Here is a 17,971-nt window from a genome sequence, read left to right as displayed (position 1 = left end):
GGAGAATCCCATGGACAAAGGAGACTGGATGGCTGAATCGATTGAGCATGCTTGCAAGTGATTAATGATGTTGATCATCTTTTCATGCTCTTGACTATCACTCATTTACCTTTGGTGATGTGTCAGTACAAGTCTTTTGCCCATTTTTTTCATTGAGCTGTTTGGCTGCCCGAGCTCTGAGAGTTATTTATATATTCTGCATACTAGTACTTTATCAGTTGTGTGTTTTGAAAATATTTTATGTTATTTTGTGACTTGACTTTTCATTCTCTTGATAGCATTTTCTAAAGAGCAGAAGTTTATAATTTTGGTAAAGTCTAATTTATCAAACTTTTTCTTTTAGTTATTATGTTTCTGGTATCATCTCTAAAAAATCTTTGCAAAATGAAAGGGCACAAAATTTCTCACCATTATCTTCTTACAAAAGATTTAAAGTTTTAAATTTTACATTGGACCTATAATCCATTGACAGATAATTGTCTAAGGCAGGGGTGACATTCAAGATGTGGATTACAGTGAATGGGTTGATGTTCATATATATATATATATATATATATATATATGTATGTATATTTTTTTTGGTGCACGAAGGTCCAAATATTACAGTGTCATTTGTTGAAAAGGCTAGCCACTCTCCACTTGATTAACTTCAAAACTTTTAAAGCAATATAATTAAAAATAGAAAAACCATGGAATACTTAGGTATGAACTTACAAAATTTGCAAGATCTGTATGCTAAGGACAACACACTGATGAAAGAAACCAAAGAAGATTTAAATGAAAGGAGAGATAAACACTATTCTTGGATTGAAATATTGAATATTGTTAAGATTTCAGTCCATCTTTCCAACTACTCTATAGATTCACTACAATCCCAATCAAAATCTCAATAGAATTTTTAGAAATTAAGTTGATTCTAAAATTTATATGAAAATCCCAAGGATCTAGAGTAGTCAAAACAATATGGAGAAAGAACAAAGTTGGATGGCTCATACTACCTGTTTTTAAGGCTTACTAAACATTTTATTAAGCATTGTTATTGTTCAGTCACCCAGTCATGTCCGACTCTTTGTGACCCCGTGGACTGCAGTATGCCAGGCCTCCCTGTCCCTCACCATCTCCCAAAGTTTGCCCAAGTTCATGTCCATTGCTTCAGTGATGCCATCCAGCCATCTCATCCTCTGACACCTTCTTTTTCTTCTGCCCTCAATCTTTCACAGCATTAGGGACTTTTCCAATGAGTCAGCTGTGCACATCAGATGACCAAAATACTGGAGCTTAAGCTTCAGCATCAGTCCCTTTAATGAGTATCTCTTAAAATTGACTGGTTTGATCTCCTTGCTGTCCCAGGGACTCTCAGGAGTCTTCTCCATCACCACAGTTTGAAGCCATCAATTCTTTGGTGCTCTGTCTTCTTTATGTATTAAGGATAAGAGTATGATATTGGCAAATGGATATACACAGAGATCAATGAACATATAGAGAGTATAGAAATAAATTCATAGGGATGATGAATTGAGTTTTGACAAAGATGCAAGGGAAATTAGATGAATAATGATAATTTTCAACTAGTGGTGCTGAAACAACTTAATATCTATATTTTAAAACAACGATAATAACAAAAGTAAAACCATGGGGCCATGGTAGTTAAAAGGTTTATAGTTAACCCAAAAGGACAAGACTCATTTATTTTCTCTGTAGATTTCCAAACCTCTGATATTCCAAGTCACTTTTTATTCGCCCCTAAATATGACTCAATAAGACAAAAGATTTTCTTATGAGAATTCAGGCTTCTAGAGTTTTTCTTTTTTCTATGTTTATAGAACAAGTACTCTGCATGTCTATTGGCATTTGGCAATTTTCTCATTTCCTTATTTATTTCTTTGGGAGTATTAATCTGTCTCTAATTGACATCTAAGAGCTGTTTATATGTGTAGGATATTATACTTGTTTGACACAGCATTCAAGTATTTTTTTCCAAGTTTCTCATTTGCTGTTTATTTTGGTTCACACACTTTTTGAAATACAAGAGTTTTGATTTTTTTTTTTTTTTGCAGACAAAGATATAAATCTTTTTCTTTTTGCCTACTTTCTTATTCTAAATTCTCCTGAAGAGCTTCAGGATGTCCATGAATCTTTCAGAAATGTATCTTAAATTAGATGTACATATAAGAGTATAAAATATACATATAAAGTAGGTTCAATTTCCCTTTTATGAATTCTTATATACTTTGGTGTGTAGTTTTCTTTTCCAGTATAGTAGAAGTTGGGTAGTAAGAGAATCTTTCTCTATGTAAACATTTCCAAGCTGTTTTAAAGAGCACTGGCAATTACAAAGAAGTTACAGATTTGAGTTGCAGAATTATAGTGCAAGCAACTAATTAATAAAAAAGATTTAGACGATATGATTTGCTTATCTATCTATGACTCTTGTCTAAGTATTTCAAAGCATTTAACTGGCACCATAATAGTTTACTATTGTCTCATCAAATGGTATTTTTAAAGTGTTCCTGTGATTTGGAGGCTTACATAGCTAATCGCACCTGAAATGATAATCATCTCAGCCTGCACACAGGCACATAAAATAAGGCAGACATTTCTGAGTCCACTTTTAAAAGGGAAAATGAATACCAAGGTGCTAAAATTCAGTTTCTATGATGAGTTTGTTCCATAATTACTATTTTTTTAAAGTCTAATTCCATGATGACTCCCCTAGTTGATGAATAGAAAAGAAATGGGGGAATTGCTACTGCTGAAAAAGAAAAGAAGATTTACAAATAGTGACACATTACACAGATGGGTAATTTGCATATTGAGTCATCTAAGCTTAAGTTGGCTTGGACATTCTACAGAAATTTTTTAGAAATCCAGTGTTTCAGTTATTGGACACAACCCAACAATCTAATTCTAACAGTGTAATGTTTCATTGCTGAATAAGTCAATGCACAACATAGAATTAAGAGGCTCATTAATTATATGGTCATAAATTTCAGAGTGAAAAAGGCAAATTGGGTATCTTGGAGTAATTAATGGCTTTGGAGGATGAACAGCCAATTAAGGTGATTAACCAAATGAAAAGCTCACCTAGGCTCCTTGACAAAAAAATCACAGAGACTGTGAAAACGATGGAACTTGTGTTTGTCACTTTTAATCTGTACTTTTGACTTAAAAAAGTCTTTAAAAGCCAAAGAGAAATAATTGCAATGCTTAATTTATATCAGCACATATGAGGAAAACACTTGATATTCGTCAGGAACAGCTCTGAGTGGGACTTGTTTTGAGAAATCTTTCTACTCTGCATTCAATATGTCCTCACATCCTGACCAGATAATACCACTGTAAATACACACAGAGAAGGAAGGGCCAGAGGGGAAATTCTTTTCTAATTAAAGAGAATGATTCTTTAAGTTTACCAATGATGGATAATTTTCCAGTAGCCGAAGATGTCGAGCTCTGAAGCAATACATACATTTAACTGAATGTAGGTAAGTGTTATAAGTTAAATAAGCAGGGTGACAATATACAGCCTCAACTTACTCCTTTTCCTATTTGGAACCAGTCTTTTGTTCCATGTCCAGTTCTAACTGTTGCTTCCTGACCTGCATATAGGTTTCTCAAGAGGCAGGTCAGGTGGTCTGGTATTCCCATCTCTTTCAGAATTTTCCACAGTTCATTGTGATCCACACAGTCAAAGGCTTTGGCATAGTCAATAAAGCAGAAATAGACGTTTTTCTGGAACTCTCTTGCTTTTTCCTTGATCCAGCGGATGTTGGCAATTTGATCTCTGGTTCCTCTGCCTTTTCTAAAACCAGCTGGAACATCTGGAAGCTCACGGTTCATGTATTGCTGAAGCCTGACTTGGAGAATTTTGAGCATTACTTTGCTAGCGTGAGAGATGAGTGCAATTGTGTGGTAGTTTGAGCATTCTTTGGCATTGCCTTTCTCTGGGCTTGGAATGAAAACTGCCCTTTTCCAGTCCTGTGGCCACTGCTGAGTTTTCCAAATTTGCTGGCATATTGAGTGCAGCACTTTCACAGCACTGTCTTTCAGGATTTGAAACAGCTCAGCTGGAATTCCATCACCTCCACTAGCTTTGTTCGTAGTGATGCTTCCTAAAGCCCACTTGACTTCACATTGCAGAATGTCTGGCTCTAGGTGAGTGATCACACCATCGTGATTATCTTGGTCATGAAGATCTTTTTTGTACAGTACTGTGTGTTCTTGCCACCTCTTCTTAATATCTTCTGCTTCTGTTAGGTCCAGACCATTTCTGTCCTTTATCGAGCCCATCTTTGCATGAAATGTTCCCTTGGTATCTCTAATTTTCTGTTTTTTTAGTAGTGTGCATCATTTATTTATATTTTATTTATTATTTTTTAATAGATTTATTTATTTTAATTGGAGGTTAATTACTTTACAATATTGTATTGGTTTTGCCATACATCAACATGAATCCACCACAGGTATACATGTGTTCCCCATCCCACCTCCCTCCCTGTACCATCCCTCTGGGTCATCCCAGTGGACCAGCCCTGATTACCCTGTCTCATGCATCGAACCTAGACTGGCAATCTGTTTCACATATGATAATATACATGTTTCAATGCTATTCTCTCAAATCATCCCACCCTCGCCTTCTCCCACAGAGTCCAAAAGACTGTTCTATACATCTGTGTCTCTTTTGCTATCTTGCATATAGGGTCATTGTTACCATCTTTCTAAATTCCATATATATGCGTTAGTATACTGTATTTGTGTTTTTCGTTCTGACTTACTTCACTCTATAATAGGCTCCAGTTTCATCCACTTCATTAGAACTGATTCAAATGTATTCTTTTTAATGACTGAGTAATATTCCATTGTGTATATGTACCACTGCTTTCTTATCCATTCATCTGCTGATGGATATCTAGGTTGCTTCCATGTCCTTGCTGTTATAAACAGTGCTGCAATGAACATTGGGGTACACATGTCTCTTTCAATTGTGGTTTCCTCAGTGTGTATGCCCAGCAGTGGGATTGCTGGGTCATAAGGCAGTTCTATTTCCAGTTTTTGAAGGAATCTCCACACTGTTCTCCATAGTGGCTATACTAGTTTGCATTCCCACCAACAGTGTAAGAGCGTTCTTGAAGAGATCTCTAGTCTTTCCCATTCTGTTCTTTTCCTCTATTTCTTTGCATTGATTGCTGAGGAAGGCTTCCTTATCTCTTACTGCTATTCTTTGGAACTCTGCATTCAGACACTTATGTCTTTCCTTTTCTCCTTTGCTTTTCACTTCTTTTCTTTTCACAGCTATATGTAAGGCCTCCCCAGACAGCCATTTTGCTTTTTTGCACTTCTTTTCATGGGGATGGTCTATATCCTTGTCTCCATAATTCATCAGGCACTCTATCTCTCAGATCTAGTCCCTTAAATCTATTTCTCACTTCCACTGTATAATCATAAGGGATTTGATTTAGGTCATACCTGAATGGTCTAGTGGTTTTCCCTACTTTCTTCAATTTGAGTCTGAATTTGGTAATAAGGAGTTCATGATCTGAGCCACAGTCAGCTCCCTTTCTTGTTTTTGCTGATTGTATAGAGCTTCTCCATCTTTGGCTGCAAATAATATAATCAATCTGATTTTAGTATTGACCATCTGGTGATGTCCATGTGTAGAGTCTTCTCTTGTGTTGTTGGAAGAGGGTGTTTGCTATGACCAGTGCGTTCTCTCGGCAAAACTATTAGCCTTTGTCCTGCTTCATTGTGTATTCCATGGCCAAATTTGCCTGTTACTCCAGGTGTTTCTTGACTTCCTACTTTTGAATTCCAGTCCCCTATAATGAAAAGGACATCTTTTTGGGGGTGTTAGTTCTAAAAGGTCTTATAGATCTTCATAGAACTGTTCAACTTCAGCTTCTTCAGCATTACTGGTTGGGGCATAGACTTGGATTACTGTGATACTGAATGGTTTGCCTTGGAAACGAACAGAGATCATTCTGTCGTTTTTGAGATTGCATCCAAGTACTGCATTTTGGACTCTTTTGTTGACCATGATGGTTACTCCATTTCTTCTAAGGGATTCCTGCCCGCAGTAGTAGATATAATGGTCATCTGAGTTAATTTCATCCATTCCACTCCATTTTAGTTTGCTGATTCCTAGAATGTCAACATTCACTCTTGCCATCTCTTGTTTGCCCACTTCCAATTTGCCTTGATTCATGGACCTGACATTCCAGGTTCGTATGCAATATTGCTCTTTACAGCATCGGACCTTGCTTCTATCACCAGTCACATCCACACCTGGGTATTGTTTTTGCTTTGCCTCCATCCCTTCATTCTTTCTGGAGTTATTTCTCCACTGATCTCCAGTAGCATATTGGGTACCTACTGACTTGGGGAGTTCCTCTGTAGCCAGCTGAATAAGTTTTAGCAGAAACGATTCTTAAATTACGAGACCATCAACAAATAAGAAATTATTTCCAGTTTCAGATCACAGGAAAAACATTGTCAAGACATGAGTGATAAAAGAGCAAATTAACAAGTGTTTGTGCAATTTTAATGGGAAATATGATGAAGGGTGAATGCTAAGAAAATAGTTTCAGTACAGACAGACTCAATAACCAAATCAGTTTCTGCTGATCTGGGAAAGCATTCATAATGCATATATCTGCACGATAAAGCACCAGCCACTTCCTATCCCACAAGCAGCAGGACTTCATTTCAACAAATGCTTTATTTTTTCAAAGGACTGTTGTTAAGGTCAAAATCAATGACCTCAAGTTAAAACTCTGCTTTCCAAGATGGTTACATAATCGTAATGCCTCTGCCTTTCCAGAGGCGACTGGACCCAAGGTCCCAGCCACTTGGCATTGAAATGAAGGGTCCCGGGGTGATTTTCTTCGCATGCAGGTGTGCTCCAGTGCACAGGGCCCTGTCTCTGGAATCCAGCTCAGTATGTGCACAAAGAGAAAAACTAACTTGCCCTTTGTCCTCATGAGAGGAAACCTTGTGTCAAAAAACATCAGCCTTATTTCCAAGCTGAAACTGCCTAAACCTAAAGCTTTAATTGTCAGGGGCTGTCCTACATTCTAGAATGTCCTAAGCTCTGGAGTCTCACTGCCACTGGAGATTCACAGCGATGTGGAGAAACCATTCATGTGTAAGAGGCCTGTCCTAAAGGACATGTCACCAAAAATATTAGAAAAGTATATCACCTATAACACAGTCTGTATGCCTGTGTCCCCCAAAGATTATATCATGGAACTGTTCTATTGAACCTCAAACCCTGGAAAAACAATACAGTGATTTATCCTGACCAGAGATATTTCCATGTTCTCATAGAAAATTTGAATTAGATGACCATCGTGGGCAGTTAAAGACATTCAGAGTAAAAAGATATTTATTCTGAGTATAACATTACAGATATAAATATGTTTTTATGTTTTATTAGCCATCCTTTTGGATAAAGGACAGAAATGGTATGGACCTAACAGAAGCAGAAGATATTAAGAAGAGGTGGCAAGAAAACACAGAAGAACTGTACAAAAAAGATCTTCAAAAACTCACCTAGAGCCAGACATCCTGGAATATGAAGTCAAGTGGGCCTTAGAAAGCATCACTGAGAACCAAGCTAGTGGAAGTGATAGAATTCCAGTTGAGCTATTTCAAATCCTGAAAGATGATACTGTGAAAGTGCTGAAGTCAATATGCCAGCAAATTTGGAAAACTCAGCAGTGGCCACAGGACTGGAAAAGGTCAGTTTTCATTCCAAGCCCAGAGAAAGGCAATGCTAAAGAATGCTCAAACTACTGCACAATTGCACTCATCTCACACGCTAGCAAAGTAATGCTCAAAATTCTCCAAGTCAGGCTTCAGCAATACGTGAACCGTGAGCTTCCAGATGTTCCAGCTGGTTTTAGAAAAGGCAGAGGAACCAGAGATCAAATTGCCAACATCCGCTGGATCAAGGAAAAAGCAAGAGAGTTCCAGAAAAACATCTATTTCTGCTTTATTGACTATGCCAAAGCCTTTGACTGTGTGGATCACAATGAACTGTGGAAAATTCTAAAAGAGATGACCTGCCTCTTGAGAAACCTATATGCAGGTCAGGAAGCAACAGTTAGAACTGGACATGGAACAAAAGACTGGTTCCAAATAGGAAAAGGAGTAAGTTGAGGCTGTATATTGTCACCCTGCTTATTTAACTTCTGTGCAGAGTACATCATGAGAAACACTGGACTGGAAGAAACACAAGCTGGAATCATGATTGCTGGGAGAAATGTCAATAACCTCAGATATGCAGATGACACCACCTTTATGGCAGAAAGTGAAGAGGAACTAAAATGCCTCTTGATGAAAGGAAAGAGGAGAGTGAAAGAGTTGGCTTAAAGCTCAACATTCAGAAAACGAAGATCATGGCATCTGGTCCCACCACTTCATGGGAAATAGATGGGGAAACAGTGGAAACAGTGTCAGACTTAATTTTTTGGGGCTCCAAAATCACTGCAGATGGTGACTGCCGCCATGAAATTAAAAGACACTTACTCCTTGGAAGGAAAGTTATGACCAACCTAGATAGCATATTCAAAAGCAGAGACATTACTTTGCCAACTGAGGTCCGTCTAGTCAAGGCTATGGTTTTCCCAGTGGTCATGTATGGATGTGAGATTTGGACTGTGAAGAAAGCTGAGCACCGAAGAATTAATGCTTTTGAACTGTGGTGTTGGAGAAGACTCCTGAGAGTCCCTTGGACAGCAAGGAGATCCAACCAGTCCATTCTAAAGGAGATCAGTCCTGGGTGTTCATTGGAAGGACTGATGCTGAAGCTGAAACTCCAATACTTTGGCCACCTCATGCAAAGAGTTGACTCATTGGAAAAGACTCTGATGCTGGGAGTGATTGTGGGCAGGAGGAGAAGGGGACGACAGAGGATTAGATGGCTGGATGGCATCACTGACTCAATGGACATGAGTTTGAGTGAGCTCCGGGAGTTGGTGATGGACAGGGAGGCCTGGCAGGCTGCGATTCATGGGGTCGCAAAGAGTCGGACACGACTGAGCAACTGAACTGAACTGAATATGAGGGCAACATTATTTGGACTAAGCTACAGGTAGGGTGTGAGGTATGGACATTTAATGTGGAATCAAAACATGTTAGAGCTGGGAGAAACCATAGGAACCCTCTGGACCAGCCATTTCCAAACCTCCAGGTGTGTAAGAATCATTTAGGGAACTGGATGACAATGTAGACTCCCAGGTCTTATCCCAAAGATGCCAGTTCTGGGAATCTGCTTTGGTATAGGAGGATAATGCTTAAAAGACTACTTAATCCAACTACTGTGGTACACAGTAGAGGAAGTTGGGAACCAGGGAAAGTAAATGCCATGCGCAGGGACACACGGGAGAGTATTATCAGACATAAATCCATCAGCTAGACAGAGCACTTGAAGGCTATCTAACATCCTAAGATGGTGGGAAAACTGCCATTTACTACAGTCCCTGACTGAATAGCCAGCTTGATACCAAAATGGTAATTGCTTTTGCTAGGAACAAAACATTAGTTTCTGCCCTTAGTTATGTGGAAAACACATATGAGCATAATTTAAATGCCCTTTCTGTCATAGGAATCCACTTATAATTACACAGCATTCACAGGGAATCAGGAAGGCTGGATTCTAGACCCCCTTTTGCTGTAGGATTCTTTTAGGGAAGGCACCTCTCACTTTTACTTCACGTGTTGATGATGCTGAAGCCAGGCTAAGAGACCCTAATATCTCTTCCAGACCTGAAATTATGAGTTTTACCACAGGCAGAAATATCCAGCTTGTTCCTTCCATTTTAGTCACTTAATTGTTGTATGAATGATAGTAATTACATATACTAGCAGTTCATGGTGAGTACTAAGTACCAGACAGTGTCCTAAGCATGTTATGTAATTTTTTTGCACTTAATTCTCACAATAACTCACTGTTATTTTATCCATTTTTTTCAAATGTCGAAACTGAGGCAAAGAGGTTGATTAACTTTCCTAAGATTACATAATTAGTGTGTTGCACAGCTGGGAAGAAATCAGATGATGGGGGAAATAAGAAAAACAAGAAAGTGCTCGCTTCGGCAGCACATATACTAAAAATTGGAACGATACAGAGAAGATTAGCATGGCCCCTGCGCTAGGATGACACGCAAATTCGTGAAGCGTTCCATATTTTAAAAAAAAAAGAAAAACAAGATATTACGAAGATATAATACATTTAAATATTAGTGTTTTGTCAGTATTTTTCTTTGCCCTTTGCCTTTCCCCCACTAGAACGTCTGGCCTCTTCTGAAGTAAGAACTCCAATATCCAGTGCTGATTAACAAAGGCTCAAGTTGGAAAGATACTGCTCGTTTCTTTAATTCTTTTGTTATTGTTGTTCAATCACTAAGTTGTGTTCGACTCTCTGCGACCCCATGGACTGCAGCATGCCAGTCTCCCCTGTCCTCCGCTATCTCCTGGAATTGATGCTAAAATAAATTGATTCTTTATTACTTAATTACTTTAAAATAATGATAGTAAGCACTGCTACCATTGTATATATCCATGGAATCAATACAGATATTGATGATGTAACACAAAAATTCAAAGCTCTATAGAAGTCTTTTACATCCTTTTAAAATTCCCCTTTTTAGTTTAGGATAATGAGCTAGACTTTTAAATCCAAGACAAATTATGTGAACATTATACCTTATATTAAGCCAATTAAACTTAACAAATAGAGTTACTATCTAGCAATATGAAGAGGATCAACAGCCTGAAACTACCTATTTAGGATTATATGATATCTGACTACATTTTTAAAAGAATTTTCTAACATTTAACTCTAACAACTCTTAAGAAACTACACTAATATCCTCCAGCTAAGGTTCAAATACTTGTCTTCTAGAAGCTGACTAGAGATGCATTGTATCCTGTAGCTAAACCCTTTGGTGAAGAAATATCTTCTTGTCTACATTGTTTTCTTCTGATTGTCTATGAAAATCTGTGCTTGTCACTAATAAAGCAAAATTTCAAAGCACTCAAAACCATCTTTTAGGAAAAAAATGAATATATGCAAATTCTTGCAAAAATTCCAGACTGTACCAACAAAAGGAACAAGACACCAAAATGAATTCTTTGCATTTGTGCAGTATCTTACACAGAGTAGGCATGGTCTATTTTTCTTTATCTTTCATTGTAAGAGTTAATATTAAAGAAGAGGATTTTACTTCAGCCTAAATAAGTTGGATGAGAACAAAGGACTTTCTTCTTTAAGAGTACCTCACATTTGTTTAGTACTTGACACGTCCTTCCAAATGCACTATATCATTTGGTTTTGCAACAAACCTTATTAGAAGTCAGCCAAATCTACAGAAAAAAGAAACAAGCTGAGAGAGGTTTTCCAGTTGGTAAGCTCACCTAGCTAGGAAGTAGCAAAGTTAGACTTCAACTCAGGTTTCTAATTCCACATCCTGTGCCTTTCACTTTCCTTCCAGGCCATACGGAAGCCTGTCTCTCACACCACATCTTTCAGGGTAGTTTGTCAACTGGGTTTATGTTACAATAAAATATAACTTTCCTGCATGATTCCTTGATCTTGAACTGTTGTAGCTGATCAAGGCCTATTTGTTGCCAGAGCATAAATGGAGGAAAATAATATACTTTGATCTCTTTACACATAATCTATTTTCAAGCTTCAGTTCCTGTAGTATATACTTGCTAAATATCATTGAATATTAAAGTGGCAGAAAAATATTTTACCCCATTTATTTTCTCCCTCAGCTAGAATGTCCAAGAAGAAGCAAATAAATTACAGTTGAATTTATAGTAAGAAATATTATCACCAGGAAATTGTCAGATGTGATGTTATCATTTTTGTAATTACAAAAGAAATATCCATTCCACTAGAAGTTACCACAGTATGGGAGTAATTGCTATGCTATTACAGAATAGTTGTGTGATATGGTTATTCTTTTCAAACAAACTATAAATTAAGTACTAAACATAATATAATTTATAATGAAAAACTTAACATGGCTTAAAGTAGCTACCAAATTTGAGTGGCGCTCTGTGGTTGTTGCAAAGTAATTACATAATTATTTAAGCCTCACAAACTTAGAAATTACAAAGTACTTATGAAATGCATTACCACGAGAAGTTAAATGGAACCTAAAATAGTTACTAGCCTAATTTGGGTAATGTTTTCTGTGTGCTAAATGGCAATTCCATTATTATCTTTTTTTGTGATAGCATCTAATGTGTTTTAACAAATGCTTCTCATTTGTCTTTATTCATAGAATCCTAGATTCTCCATGTTGCAAGAAAATATCTAAACCAAGTTTTCTACTCTATAAGCCTCTTCTACAACATTCAAGACAACTTATTACTGGGCTTCTTGAGTCAAGGCAGCCCAAAGCTCCATAAATTAAAAAATAAAGTCAGTGAATTGGTTAGGAGTCTTTGGTGGCATATGACAGGTGACCAACTCACACCAGCTTAAGGGAAAGAAGATATTTGCAAGTTCAGGTACTTGAAAAGCCCAAAGTTGCTGGCTTTGAGCCTGTGAGATATAGGTGTTACACAATGTTCTAAGTATTTTATTCTTTTAGATATCTGCTTGAGAGTCTCTGTTGGCTCTGTTCTCAGATAGGCTCTCCCTCTATAAGATGTCTGTCAGAAGATTCATGTACCACCTACTGACTCAGACATTCTAGTAGAGAATTTCTGTTTCCCAGTAGTTCCAGGAAAGACCTGGAATATTCTGACTGGGATGTTCTACATCATATGCCTTTCTCCAAATCAATCACTGCATATTGTTCATGGGTCACATGAGCATCCATCTCTAGAACCAGGAGGGTAGGGTCTTTCCCAAAAGAATACTGTGATCATGTTAATGAAAGAAGAAAGAATGAACACTGAGTGGAGAAAACACAACAGATGTCCATGACAGGCGAGATTTATTACTCTTCCTCTAATAGAGATATTTCTCTTCTTCCTCTTTTATAGTGGGGGGACCTCTGGGAGTTGAGTTCTGGTGAAAATAAAATGGTTCCGGTCAACAAATTGGTCCAAGCTGGAAGCTGACATCTGTACTGTTGGCATTTATTACGAGCACACCAGAAGGGTAATTACAAGTTTACAGAAGCACTCCTTTCTTCGTCCAAAAATGCAGTTACTCTGGACACAATGTTCTTTAGCCTCAATCCACAGAGCATTGATTCACTAGAACCAGTCTTTCAAAAGTACTTAGAATTTTCTTTTGTCTTCTTTTTTATCTTTTTTTTTTTAACATCTACTTCTGTTTTATTGATTATGCCAAAGCCTTTGACTGTGTGGATCACAACAAACTGTGGAAAATTCTTTTTTTTTCCTCTCTCTTTTTTTTTTTCACTTTTCAATATTGTATTGGTTTTGCCATACATTGGCATTCTTTTAAAATAGTAGTTGTGTGTGACTCAGGATCTCTGCAGACACCATTCGTCCACAAAACACTCTGGTGAACCACAAAGCTCTGCTATACATGCTGATCATCTTAGAGTCATGGTGTAGGGGAAAGAGCATCTCATGCTGATAAGGATGAAGGTGTAGATTGTGCAGTGTAGAGAAGCTTGCCACTCTCGTTCTCAGGTGTAGCAGGCAACTGTTGCTCCTTCTGGCTGCCAAGCATCTAAACCCAATGGGCAATGATCTGTCTTACGGGTTTTGATGGGAGGCACAGATATCGGTCACTACTGAAACAAAAAATGCCACTAACTCACTTTCCCAATCCCCCTTGCAGCTAGTATGTGGGCATGTGACCTAGGCTCCCTAGGTAGCACTAGTGATAAAGAACCTGCCTGCCAATGCAGGAGATGTAAGAGACGCAGGTTCAATCCCTGGGTTGGGAAGATCCCCTGGAGGAGGGCGTGGCAACCCACTCCAGTATTCTTGCCTGAAGAATCCCAGGGACAGAGGAGCCTGGAGGGCTACAGTTCATAGCGTCACAAAGAGCCGGACACAGTAAAGTGACTGAGCACACTCATGACCTAGGCCTTAGCAGTCAAATGCATCTACTCTGGTCTTTGACTACGGGACCAGAGATGCAAGCAATAAAGCTTTGAGACAAAGTTCCTCTGGCAACAGAGGCCGCTGCTAGGAGATCAAGTTCTCGGAGCAACAGAGCAGCAGGTCTAGCAGCTGTGTTCAGTGTCTGAGGTCATTTGTGTCCACAGATTAAGTGGCTGTTTAGGGCTCAGCAATAGCAGTTCCAGGGCCATCCTCCCTGGACTCATTTCGCAGTGCAACTTTGGTATTATTTTTTCACTGCAGTGTATCTGAACTTGTATTTTCAGCACCCCCAGGGTTTCTATGAGCTTCTTATCCTCTTTTTTTTCCCCTTAAAGTAACCCTGAATCAGTATCTGTTGCTTGTATCCAAAAATCAAGGTTAATATAAAAGTTCTCATCTTATGTAGTCTAGAAGGATTTTCCAGCATGGTGGTTAAGGGGATAGGCTGCAAACTTGTCTTTCACATAATAACTCTTTGTTCTTTGTGTGGTGGCATGGTTTCTGAGTTATAAGAAACATTTACTCTCATAGAGGGATGAAACAGGGAATTTATATTTAAAAACTAAAACTCTGTCATGAAGAACATTTGAGCATTTAAGCATTTTATAATTTTCTAATCTATTTAAGCAAGTTTATCAACAATAGTGGCCTTAATAAAGGATTGGGGGATAACAGCTTGGTGAAGTGACATTAGATGGTCTAAGGTATCTCCCTGTTTGGGGGAGTGGGTGCCCTCCCATGGCTTAGCTTACAATTTTGATCACTGTAAAATGTAGAAATATTTGTTGATGATTCCCATCATTTATACTTTAGTGGGACTAATGGGTCTGATCAGACATTGGGATAAAGGTGTGGAACAGTAGGGAAAGGCATATGAATCTGAAGAGGGAATGGGGGGGTCTCACAGCTGAATTAGAAGGAGCACAGTATACATAGGTGCCTGAGCCACCCTCGATGAGCAGAGTCAATTTTCTCTCATACCTTCACTCTCTAAAATTGGTGATTACTGTCTTGCTATGGAATTTTACTGAGAAACCAAACATGTATGTGCTTATTTACCTATAAGACTATAATTAAGGCAGAAAATGCTCCCCCAACTCTTGCAGGCATACAGCCCCAATACTCACAAAATTGTACAAGAAATTGGAGATGACAGCCATGTTAGAAGGATTGAGAAGGAAGAGGGAGGAAAAAAGCCCATGTTACTAAGTTAATAACCAGAAGAACATCTAAATAGGGGCCATTCCCTTACAATACCACATACTATTTCTTAAACAGAGTTATTCTGTGGTTTGTAATCAAGTGTCTGAATTCTGAATTTATAGGCCCCAGGATGGTAAATGTGGTTATATGGTATTTAGCAATTTTGTGTGGTGCTGCGCTAAATATGGAAAAGTCAGAAAAGTATTTCAGTGCTTTTCCTTTGAGTCTACTCTGAAAGCTGGGTTGAGTAATGCAAAAAAAAAAAAAAGAAGAAAAAGAAAAACCACCAGCCTGGTAAGGGGCAATCAAGTTTATCTGCTTTGGAAACTTTACTTTCATTTCAGGAATATCTCCTTAGAATATACCTAAATTAACTTCTTCCTTTTCAGCTCATGAAATTGTAATCATTTCTGAAAATCTTGAAATACCTAATAAATGGAGAATTTCTGCTCAATATACCAAAACAATGTCCTGATAGTTACAATCTGATCAAGGGTTATAGATGAAGTCTCCTCATCATCCCTAGAGGTTTTAAGCACAGAATAAAGGCTCATTAGCTAGGGTGTTGGTTTCTAAAAAGCATTTCCCAAAGTGTTTGGGGGCCAGGACACACTGAAAATGACTTCCAGTCTGGCTGTCTGGGGTTCAGAGGTTTGCTCTGCAACTCACTGATATGGAATTTGAAAAAATTCAGTGACCTGTAACAACCCTTGTAAACTTCTATGGACTGTCAAGGCTGGGATTACAGATTTGATATAAAATTAAAATGTTCTATATCAAATCCCACTCTTGCAGGATCTGTGGCAGTTTAGAAATACCCAAACCAATAATATTTTAAAGTATCTTTAAACTCAGTTTAAAAAAAAATCAGGCAAAGCATTCAGTGTATTTCTTCTAGAATCACGCTTCATTTTTGTTCCCAAATCATATTAATGTACCCCAATTTTTCACCATTTTCACCATACTTGGTCCAAAAGTCTTTTGGCTATTTTTTTTTTAATTTTTATTTTTACTTTATTTTACTTTACAATACTGCATTGGTTTTGCCATACATTGACATGAATCCACCACAAGTGTACATGAGTTCCCAAACATGAACCCCCCTCCTACCTCCCACTCCATATCATCTCTCTGGATCATCCCCGTGCACCAGCCCCAAGCATCCTGTATCCTGCATCAAACATAGACTGGCGATTCGTTTCTTACATGATAGTATACATGTTTCAATGCCATTCTCCCAAATCATCCCATCCTGTCCCTCTAAACTCAAATTCATCCTGAAAGTAAAAGGGTTCATTACTTTGAATGTATTAAATTAGTATGACTTAGGTTTTAAAAACATTTCTAAATAAATGTTTTGAGTCAACGTAGCAGAATAAGAACATGAGCTTTATTCTCAAATTGAATTTTGACCAACCACTGGCTCTGCCACCAGCTGACCAAGCTGTTGCCCTTTGGGGACAAGTCACTCTGTTTTCTCATTTATACAATTAAGATAACAATGTTTACCTCCTATGAATGCTATAAGATTTAAAGGTTGTAAAGCTTTCATAGCAGAGTCCAGCACATGGTAGGCATTCAATAAATTATAACAAAACAAAAATGGCAATATGATTTTCCTAAATGTGCACTTACCTAAGGTAACCACTTGGAGAAAAACAATAGTTGTTTACATATATATAAGTTGTGGTGTTTTAAAGAATAAGTCTTAAGTCATTGTGATTAAATTGATTGTGAACTGTTGAGACCCTCTTAAATGGATATTTCCTAAGAAAGCCCTCCATTTCTAGTTCATGTATTCATCGACTGACTCAACAACACCCTTAAACACACTCATCACAGCAGTTTATTTGAAATGTCTGCAAGGTAGTTAATTTCAGAAGAGTGTTGTCACATTAGCCTGCTCATTTCTCTCCCAACTAGAGCTCCTGAGAACAGCTGAAATGCTAGTCAGGTATTCACACCATAGAGAGCTACAACCCACCATGACATGAAACAGCTGAAGCTGTGCTTATCACATGATGATGGCAACTACATGTTCCCTTCCTCCAATGTTCCTGGCCTTGACCTAGGTCATCACTAGTCCTAGAGATGGCAGGCATGTTGGAAGTTCTTCCACTGGAGGTTCTTAGCTTCTGTGGCTGCTCTCTCCCTTATGTCCTTGGTTCCGGAGGACATGGAAGAACTTCAGCCTGCCCTCAGTCCTGCACCTGTCCGTCTTTCCTGAATTATAGACAAAGCCCGCTCATTCTTGGGGGAGGTATCTTTCTTCACCATCCTCATGATCTCCTGTTCCTTAGCTGTAGACAGTCAGTCCTTGTCTCCCATCTGTTCAGTCCTCTTGGCCTCTGCCCATCACCCCTCTCCACAGCACTTACCAAAGTCATGCTACCCATTGGTTGAATATCTGCCATTTTTCATGACATAACTTCCTAAGCGTTGTGACTGAAGTATGTACAGAAATTTTGGAAAGCAAAAAAGAAGAGAAAACAATATTTGCCCTAGGGAGACCTGGGCAGATTCTACAGAGAAGCTAGGACTAGAAGATGAATAAGAACATAACAAAGGAAGGAAAACATGAAATTTTGGCAGAATAAAGAAATGTCAAAGGCATGAAAATCCAGAGTATAAAAGAATGGCCTCTATGAGCAATGTGTTGAACGTGTTGTTGTTGTTCAGTTGCCAAGTCATGTCCAACTCTTTGCCTTGTGTTGAATGTGTGGTG

The 17,971-nt window shown here is 38.2% G+C and overlaps 1 protein-coding gene and 1 non-coding gene across 2 annotated transcripts in view; both read left to right on the top strand.

The window, feature by feature from the left end:
• Nucleotides 1–17,971, top strand: part of LOC138443734 (uncharacterized) — a 434,643-nt gene that overhangs the window by 166,139 nt on the left and 250,533 nt on the right. The gene's annotated exons all lie outside the window — the stretch shown is intronic.
• Nucleotides 10,083–10,190, top strand: LOC138444519 (U6 spliceosomal RNA). Its single transcript, XR_011258536.1, has one exon. It is a non-coding gene; the product is annotated as a U6 spliceosomal RNA (small nuclear RNA).

This window comes from Ovis canadensis, chromosome 7 (assembly GCF_042477335.2).
Source record: "Ovis canadensis isolate MfBH-ARS-UI-01 breed Bighorn chromosome 7, ARS-UI_OviCan_v2, whole genome shotgun sequence".
Classification (NCBI taxonomy): domain Eukaryota; kingdom Metazoa; phylum Chordata; class Mammalia; order Artiodactyla; family Bovidae; genus Ovis; species Ovis canadensis.
The sequence above is the reverse complement of the archived record's forward strand: the minus strand, read 5'-3'. Positions and strand labels throughout refer to the sequence as shown.